Genomic DNA, 10230 nt, shown 5'->3' with positions numbered 1-10230 from the left:
AGGTTAATTAAAGTCCTCTCTATTTTCAGCAAGTTCCATAGTCAAATATTAGTTCTGTAAATGAACACGCACCCATGCAAGTGTTTGTGCATTTATGTATACATGTATGCACAAATAAGCAGGTTGCTCTGCCAAGATGTCTCAAAGAAATCTGTGCTGTGTCTATGCGTGCAGTTCAAATGCCCTGATAGGTTCCCAAGAGGTGACAATCAGTTGGCAATCAGAACAACTTTTAGATAATGCTGATGTACAGGAGGATTGCATGTACATTTATTTAACCTCTGGGGCTGAAGCTTGATGACAAACAACTTACAGAATATGCTGCAAACCCTTATCTTCTGCTCATTTATTTATTCATCATTTTTGTAATTTTTCACTTTCATGAGGATTAGAATTAAGTCTGTGAATTTCCTTTTTCTGAATATTAATGCCTTCCATTGCATGAATATTTATGACCATAGTAACTGATTGTACCTCTTCAGAGGATAATTGGGTCAGCAGGGATATGGTAAAGAGCAAGTTTTGTTATTGTTGACTTCAACTTTTGTTACAAGAAATAAAACTTAATAAGAAATAGAATGCTATAAAGTTGTATTCCCAAAGCAGAGATAAGACTGGAAAGGAGGACTGTAAAGGTACCATTTTGTGGTGGGAGTCTGTCTCCCTTCTGCCACATGTTATCAAACTGTATCATGACATTTTCCCTCTGCATTTTATCTGATGTCATGTGAAAAATGGGTAACAAAGATAATTTACATTTTGAACATCTTTATTTCTGCTTTATTTGACCTGGAATTTTACCTATGATGACTTGCGTGAATTCTGTGGATTGATAACCTGAAAACTGCCCCTGAAAAGAAGTTAATGATCTTTTCATCAACTCTGGCATTACTCATGCTACCTGCAGCAATTTTTGAGTGTAGGCTTGTGTGGAAGCTGGTTTGGTACTTTGTCTCCAAGATCAAAAAAAGGATACGGATAGAAACATTGACTTGTATTTTTGCTTCTTTTCAATTCAACACCTTGTTTGACTTTTAAGTTACCTTTGCTGTATTTTGCTATTGCTGGCTAAAAAGATGCAATTTAGAAAAAAAAATAAAGTTGTTTGTTTGTTTGTTTTTTTTCCAGTTACATGTTTAGGAAAAAGGAAACTATTTGCAGCTATATTAGAATTTTTTCAGTTGGACTAATGTGATCAGTGCATTAGGTCCTAATGTTAAAAAGGTCCTAAAGTTAAAAAACCAGCTGTGTCATTCATTACTGTTATATGTCACAGCAAATCAGAAAAGGCAGCATTTTTTTTTGCCAAATAACTGCTTTTTGGAGTAGGTATCTTAAAACTCTTAACTTTGTAGCGTTAGAAATTCATCACTTAGAGCAACTCTTTTTCCTAATATTTTTTTAATGAAGACAAAGCAGTTTTAGGCAGGGATGTCCTAATAAATTCTTTACTCAGTGTGGAACTATTACCTATTGCTTTCCATTTCTCTGTGAAAAGAACAAAGGCAGCTGAGTTAATTTAAGTGGTTTAATTATACACATTAGGTCACAATCACCATCCTTAAGTACCACTTCTAGCTCTTCTCCTGTGCTTTATTTGTGTGTAGAAACTTGATTATAATTTTACATCTGTACAGTTCATCTGTTTGTGTTAGAACAATGTCTTCGGTGCTCAAGCCCTTAGTTGTGAAATTGCCTTTTTCTTTATCTGTTTTTAAATTGAAGACTTTTTACTTTTTATCAGCATTTGAGATAATCCTGCTGCTTTCTGGCTTTTATGTTTTAGCTGCAAATGTCACGGTTTAGAAAAAAAAAGATGTTGGCTGATTTGCAGTGTTCTGAAATACATCTGTGATACAGGTTGTTGAGAAGGGAAGTTTGAACTAATTTAAGGTTTTTTTTCAGTCCTTTCTGTTTTTCATGTTTAATCTTGCTGTATTCTTCCTGAAGGAGTGCTGGGATTTTTTTTTTGTCTTGGGTGCTAAGAGTGCTGAGCAGTGGCAAAGCTTGAACATTCATTTATGCCACCTACGTTTTAATGCCATTTTCCTGTTACTGTACAATATTTCTCCTTTAATTCTTGGTTACCTTTGCTTAAGGCCCAGTTTTTCCCATATCAGAGGAAGAAAATAAATTTTAAATATTCAAAAATATTTTTCCATTGTTGCTCCAGTTCATGCTATCTTTTGTATTTCGTTTCACATTTTGTGGTTCCACAGCCCTCCCAATGACCCACTTGTCACTGAGAATCAGTGGGAAATCAGCTGAAGATACGTTTTCCTGGCTGGCAAATATCCTCTGCTTTATTTTGTCATCAGCCAGCAATATACACCCACACACTGTATTAAAAAGCAGGTCAGGTATAAAGGCAGGGCTTGAGTTCCTTTTCCTGGAAAGTAAATTTTGCCCAATATTCATGTCAAGCTCAGATCTTTTTCATTACCCCATTTGATGTTTCATCAAAGCTGTTTCCTCCATTGTTGGAGCACTGTATGTTGTTGCTTGAAGGGAAGTCTAGGAATTCATTTTTAGATTTTTATCCTTTTTAATCTGAGCAGAGTTAAGTACAAATAATCATTTGCTTTGTTGACTAATACTCTTAGCTAAGCAGCTGAGAAAGGAGGAGGTGAACTTTTCACACTACCATCTGTAACCAGCTGGTTCTGCCATTTAATTTTTAGTTTGCTTGAGGCAAATAACTGTATCGTGTATTACAGCATGCAAGAGATCTAATTTTTTTTCCTTGCAGTGAGTTATCAGCAGTTCATTGGAAAGGTCATCTTTTTCCTGTCACTTGCTACAGGAGATGTAAAATTTCCCAGAGATGACTTCTGATAGATGCAATCTTTCCATTAGAGTTAAATTTGTGAAAATAGTGGACAGATGTACAGCTACAGGCAAGCTGTCTGCAAATCTGGGATGATCTTTTATCGTAGCACAATTTCTTTATACCAAGACTTCTGAATCTGTGAAGAAAGGTTTGGGCTGTAAGGTGCAGTGGGAGAGCTGTCTGTGCTCACCTGAAGAGAGTGGTATACCAGAGTAGCTGGAGATGTTTGTGAGGGAAAGGGAATGTGGCTGAAGAGTAGCAGAGATTTGGGAATCAAACTGTTCCCAACTCCTGCATACTTGTGACATGAGGCTGGCGTAATTCAGGATCATTTTAACGTGATATTAGTTATAGTACTTTCTATACTAGATACACTCCTGTTCCTCTGATTAGTCTGCTGGCTTAGGAAACAAGCTAGGATTGGGAAGAATAAACCAGAAAACAAACATGGTGCAGCAATTTTGACAGCTTATGTAAACACAGTATGGCTCTGCCTGGACTGGTTTGACAGCGTGGTTTCCTACAGTGGTCCAAAGATATTTGAAGCTGTGCAGGCTGATGGCCTTCACTGAAGGAAGGAGCGCATGAAACAGTGCTTTAGTGACATCTTCCCAGGTAACAGCAACATAATCATGCTAATGGCAGGTAAGGCTGAGTAGACTGGCCAGCTCTAACTTTTTCAACAACTTCAGTCACTTGTGCTGAAAATTTTTATATTGGACTTTTGTCAGCCAAGTAGCAGTACTGCCAACATTCTGTTGACTGTATTTAAGTGTCCTTGTCATGAAAGGCTCCAGGAAAAAACTGGTCATTGCATGTTAACTCTTTTTCAAAGAGATTATGCATCTGCAAATTTCTTGTTTGCCACAGCCTCACTTGCATAATTTTCTACCTTCCACTGTACTTCTTTTCCCTACTATCCCATCCACAGTGATGCAGGGCAAGGTTGAATCCTCATCTCTGTGTACCAGCGTGCAAAGAAAAGAAAGAGGCTGCAGTATATTGCTATCACACCTAAGGAAACTAGAATCTCTACATGAAATGGAGTTACTCCAGATGTGTCCAGGTTGAAAGAAATTGCTATTTCTTTTCACCATCCCATATTTCATGGTTGGTCAGTTTTATAAATGTTGGTGTCAGTATTCAGTGGCAGCTGGCTCTGAAAACTGCTGCAGGAGAGCCTAGCAGCAGTGATGTCACACTGTGTTCCCTCCACTAGTTTCTGTTGCCGCTCTGGATGTATTTCATCTGTTTTGAATACAAATGCCTGATCCTTTTTTAAGGCCTCCTGATCTCTTGATTTCAAGAATATAATATGACAGTTCACCAGTCATTGCATTATGTTTGTTTCCCTTTATTGTTTTAGATTGGCTGCCTTTTGGCTCCACTGGAGACACCAGTGGTAGAAATGACAGCAAATAGGGATGCTTGACTTAAAGATACACCCTGCAGTTTAATGCTGTATATATTATATTGTCTTTTTTTCTCCTGTTTTGAGAATGTTCCAATTATTTCTCTGAACGGACACTATTCCAGAGTGTCTCATTTTTGTATCTGCGCGCCTTGAAATGAGTAACCAAATGGCTCAAAGTTCTTGTGTAAAGAAACTCCCTCACCATGAGCCCAGTTTTACTTGTGTTAAGACCTGCTGATAAACCAGTAGCATGGCCTCTGTGGGGAGTCGGAGTGGCTAGTCTGACTTGCAGGAGCGTGTCTGAGGGAATTATTGCCCAACCTTCCTTTTAACAAGAGGGGGGCTCTTCAGTGTTGAATTCCTAAGCTGCTTTGATGGGATTTGAGGGACGTTTTCAATGTTGAGATTTCTGACTGATTAACCCGTGGCTATAGTGACCCAGATGGTTGGGGTCAGAGATGAAAAGCAGCTCCACCTCCTGCCCCCCTTGCTATGCTCTCACTCCTCAGGGTAGCAGGCTGGGGTCAGCTGTCAACCAGGCTGTCCTGATAGTGCGTCTTTTATCATTGCTGGTCTGCTCTGCTGCACCAAATTTCCGAGCTTTCCTGGGGATTGAGCTTTTACAGAACAATTTCTTGGTATTTAGCTCCAGAGGAAGTTCTTTCTGCTGTGGTTTGCAGAGTTTGTCCCAGCTGTTGCAGCATCCTTTGGGTGTAGAAATGGAAGTACTCTTGCTGGAGCAATGTGTGCTTCTGCACTGTACTGTGCTGCCTCAGGGGCCTTCTGGATACAAGCAGTTGCAGGACTAGTTCAATAAAAGTCTTGTAACCAGCAGCTTCTTTCTCTGATCAGTTGGCTGCTTGAGGGGGTGATCACTTCTCCTTAACTGGAGGGAATTTTTTGCATTTGACCTGGTAGTTCTTAAAAACAAACAAACAAACCCAAAACTAGCACAGGTGAAAATGAATTTTTGAAATGAAAAAGCAAGGAAGAACTACAACTTATGCAGCAGTTAGTCACCTCTGTTGAAGAATATCACAGAAAAGTAAAACTGGCAGCAGGAGGGCTCCAGCACTCATGGTCTTAAATCACTATGGATCTGATTTGACTGTTTATTATCTTTAATCCTAGTGGTCTACCAGGAAGGAGGGAAAATAATTACTAATGACAGATTTTTAGTTAAAGTTAATTTATTGCTGGTGGAACTAATTGTGTGGTCCAGGTGTTGATCAGTTTATCAAGACAACATTTAACTGTCAAATGTTCTAATTACAATGTGGTTAATTAAACATGATTAAACTGTTGGGTTTACAGATATGCAACTAATTATGCATAATTACACTCTAGTGGGCTTATGGTATGCATCATGCAAGATGTATGCAATTTTTAATAGTTGCTTTTTGTGAGATACTACTGTATCTTTATATGTTAATATATAGGTTTTGACAATTTGCTGTGTTTTTAAGCTAGAAATATACTGTGAAAAAGTAGTGAGATACTGAATTAACAGATCAGTTAACAACCATAAAAATGGTGGGAGGTGGAAAGGAGGGGGACCTGCTCAGAATTGCAACTTGAAGTATTGTATGAATTAATAAAAGGTGGTATTTCTTTACTATTTAAATACTCCTGCTATTAAAGCAGAAACAAAGTCTTTTGATACAATAAGATCAGTGTTCGCTGGGTTCTCCAGGTTGCTGGTTAGCACCTGCTTCAGAGAGATTTGATGAGAGAATTGGGGTGTTTACTGGTAGACTGAAAGTCTTTGAGATGGGTTTCTGGGGCTCTCCTGGGACTCTGTGGTGGGTTTGCTGGAGATGGGAGATGGCCTCCAATGTAATAAGGACATGGAGCTGTTAGAGTCAGTCCAGAGAAGGGCCACAGAGATGACCAGAGGGCTGGAACACCTCTCCTATGAAGACAGGTTGAGAGAGCTTGGGTTGTTCAGCCTGGAGGAAAGAAGGCTCCAGGGAGATCTTAGAACAGCCTTCCAGTGCCCAAAGGGACCTACAATAAATCTGGAGAGGGACCCTTTTATAAGGGCATGTAGTGACAGGACAAGGGGGAATGGCTTTAAACTGAAAGAAGGTAGATTTAGATTAGGTATTAGGAAGTAATTCCCTACTGTGATGGTGGTGAGGCGCTGGTGCAGGCTTCCCGGAGAAGCTGTAGCTGCCCCATCCCTGGCAGTGTTCAAGGCCAGATTGGATGGGGCTTTGAGCAACCTGGTCAAGTGGAAGGTGTCTCTGCCTGTGGCAGGGGGTTTGAACTGGGTGAGCTTTAAGATCCCTGCCAACCCAAACGATAACGTGAAGTGTGTGTGAAGCACGCAGCACGGATTGTTATCAGCCAGACTCATGGGCAGGGCTTGTGGAGAAATCTCATCCCGCTGATGAGATCTCCCCTGGATCAGTGCACGCACCAATGTCGTACTTAAAGGCAGCTCTAAACGGAACCGAATCTGCCGAATTCAGTAACTGCGGTGTGTGGATTTCAGCACGTCTCGAAACTCCCCTCAGCCCGCTGGCTCGTGCCTGCTCCCCCAGACTGGCCCATGCAAGCGGAGCATGAGGGGACGTGGCCGGGGGGCCGCCTGGCCCAAGATGGCACTGAGGGGCACGAGTCGGAGCAGCCTCAGAGCAGACGTGCGGCGAGGATAAGGGCGGTTAATGAAGCCTTCTGTCACGGCGGTGGCCTCCCACTGCTCTCCCTTGCTAAAGTGTTCTGCACTTCCTTGTCCCAGGGTGTTATAGATGCTTTTGCCGTCTTCAAATTTAAAAGGTTACGACTTGGATTAAGTCTTTGATGCTTGGGGTTTGGTTTTGCTGTCAATTATTGTCCTTTCTATTAGTGCCTCATAGCTTTGTCATGTACGAGGTCTCTGTAGTAGTCTTTCATTTTGGGTTTAATTCCTGTCCTGATGGACACATGTCCCACTTATTATGAGGAGTGCTTTCATTAGGAAAGCTGTGCACTATGCTTGTAATGGAGGTTATTTTAATCTTTAGTTGTTATTAAAACTCTGTTTAATTTGAACCTTGGAGAAAAGGGCACCAAGGAAAATGGGTGTTAGTGCGTGAAGGGATTGCGATGGCTTAACATAGATGTGAAGCGCTTGCCTCTCCTGGGGCATTGGCTGTGTCCCTAGGACAGGGGGGAGCCATGGAGGCTGGTGTGAGCATACCTGGGCTGTGAGCTGGCATCTCGTCCACAAGCACCAGTGCTCACCTTTGTTTAGGACTTAGTCTAACAACAGGTGAAGTCAGTTTTGCAGGATTTCCGATACCATTACCTATATAATAAATACAGTGGTCCTATTTCTGTGTTCTAGAATAGAAAACATTCAGGCAGTCTGTAGATGAGTATTATGGAGACAGCTGCTTCAGGGTTGTTTTCTAATTTGGTGTTACCAGGTGGTTTCCATATTGGAGAAAGGAAATATTTCCTGCTTAAACATCTTTCTTTCCAGTCATAATGTACCCACTGTTGACCATCCATTACGTCCTAATGAATTTGCTTACCACTGTCTGTTTAAGATTTGCAGAGCACAGAGTTTTTTGGTAAAGTTTGAGCGTTCATGGGAATGTAGTGCTTGCTTTTCAGTACATGTGTTTTGCATGTGTCACTGGTACCCAGATGAATATACTGGAGTATGCTGAGTCCTTCTTCGCTTTGTACATGATTTCACAGCCATGCAATTGCAAATCCACAGTGGTGTCAGGCAACAACTGGAAATCCACAGGAATATTAAGCAACTCAAGAAATCACGTCCTTTCCTCTATAGACACCAGTGAGTTAGCCTAATCATTAGTAATCAAATCAAATGAATGTCAATAAACACTTCTAAGTAACTGGGTGCTTTTTAATTTCAAGTCTTGTTCTCTCTTTTTGTGTGCATGAGTATATACCAAAAAGTAAGAACAGTTCCTTCTCTAACTGGAATTTATCTCTGTGCAGACATCTAGCACCAGCACCACCAGGATGTACTGTAAATACTAAAACTGCAATGGATTTATAACTGTTCTGGGTTTTCCTAAACCAGGAGAGCACTGTGTGAAATGAACTTGCTTTAATTTTCATGTCCTGTATTGAAATGGAATTTTGTATTGAATTTTCCTGTCTTGCTCAAGATAGTCATCTGGGCTGTCAAACATAGCACTGAGGACCAGTGTAGCTGTGCCAGGTGAGTGTCCACCCTGGTAGGACCTCTCATTTGAGGTAAAAAGACCTTTCCTCCCATGTTGCAGGTAATACAGAGATGACCTTTGGGTGGAGCAGCTTTGTTCTTGCCTCCAGGCCTTGTTGGGCTCATGTCCGTTTCCGTTCCAGTTGCTAGAAAAATAATTTTTGTTTAAATGACTTATTCCAGGGACATTTAGTTGTTCAAAGAAACTGATGATGTATGTGGAAATGGCTGGGAGATCAAAGTGTCAGGATGGGTACTGTGCCAGCCCTGAATCAGTACTGTTATGGGAGGAAATGGAAAAACTGGGAGAGGATGGTTAGTGCTCCACTTGCACCTCTATATCATTGTTGGCAAAAAACCTTAAACAAAAACCAAAAGCCAGACCAGCCCTGGGGACAGCCATATACTCAGATTTCCCTGCAGCCTGTTCCCAAATGTCTGTCTCTTCAGGCTGGCAAGCCACCCTGTGATGAGCTCTGCTTAGTGCCAGCAGGCTTTGTCAGCCTGGATGCAGGACTAATGTTTGGGTAGCTGCCTGTGACACCTGCAGGATCTGCACTGATGCCCATAGGAGTGCACTGTGCACGAAGCACAGGGACTTCTCTGGTGCCTGCTGATGTGCTCCTGAATCAATACCTTGTTCATCAGGGCTCCTGGTAGCCCTATGTGTGTTGCTATGCCATGAAGGTCTGGAAGTGGCATTAAAAAGTTTAATCTTTTATTATTCTTATTAATTTTATCTTTTTATGAGCAACAAATTACAATGAAATAAAAGAGGATGAAAATAAAATTTTATACTGTGCCTTTTAGGCAGTTCTATACTTGTCTCTGACAAGAAGGCTAAAAGAGCAAAATAAATATTGATTAAGTGTCTGGTCTTTACTTAAGTGCTCTTGAAAGTTAATCAATAAACTTGTGCCCTAAACATTGTTAGCTTTTCAGTTCAGAGGGGCTGAGGGAAAATTCACCTGGCTTTTCTGGCTTTAAGAGGATGGCAGAGCTGGAAGCAAACTATAATGAGCTTGTCTGCCTATGCCTTGATGAGATTAAGATAGGATGGTGTACTGTCCCTCATATCATGTTTTCTGTGTATTTAATTGCCATTGCAGCTTATGAACAGCCCATTACCTATTTGTGTTGGTGTATTTGTGCTTCAGAAGGCTAATGCTGAGTGGTGATAATCTCTTCATCTTGTATTTGTTATATAAAAACTCAAGGTAATTCGAGTTTGGGGAAAAACAACAACAAAAAGGCAGAAAGGTGGGTTTTCTCTTTGTGCCTATACAAGGGTCTGTATACTTCGTAGGCTTTGTTAAAGAGCATTAAAATGCATAGACTTTTAATGGAACTGCAAGGGAAAACAGAATGAATCCCTTAATCTAACTGTAATTTTGTTCTCAAAAAATGAAAAGGGATGTAAATATCCTTTTGACCTCCAGACCACCCCTGGTGCTGTAGCCCACATCTGACCACATCAGAGCAGCACTAGGCAGGGAGAAGAAAGGTGGCCACTTGGCTTAGAGGCAGCTGTGTAAAAATTCAGCTAGCTTTGAGAAAGAGCATGATGGTTTCGGCTTCTCTGTCAATAACATGGATGAAGGCTCCATCACTGGTGGGCTGTCAGTCTGTATGTCAGCCATGACCTTTACATTACCACACTGAGATGTTTTCATTTAGGTAATTTATTAGCTGTTGATATCAGCAATATGAAAATTCTCCATTTATGTTAATATGCATATATTGGTGTATAATTTCATTTGTAGGGTTTTTCTGTGCTACAAATGCCACAGACAAACACGC

The sequence above is a fragment of the Pezoporus flaviventris genome, unplaced genomic scaffold (assembly GCF_033815535.1).
Source record: "Pezoporus flaviventris isolate CSIRO_AGI_PZ_B2104156 unplaced genomic scaffold, CSIRO_AGI_Pfla_v1 ptg000001l, whole genome shotgun sequence".
Classification (NCBI taxonomy): Eukaryota; Metazoa; Chordata; class Aves; order Psittaciformes; family Psittacidae; genus Pezoporus; species Pezoporus flaviventris.
Note: the sequence above shows the minus strand (reverse complement) of the source record.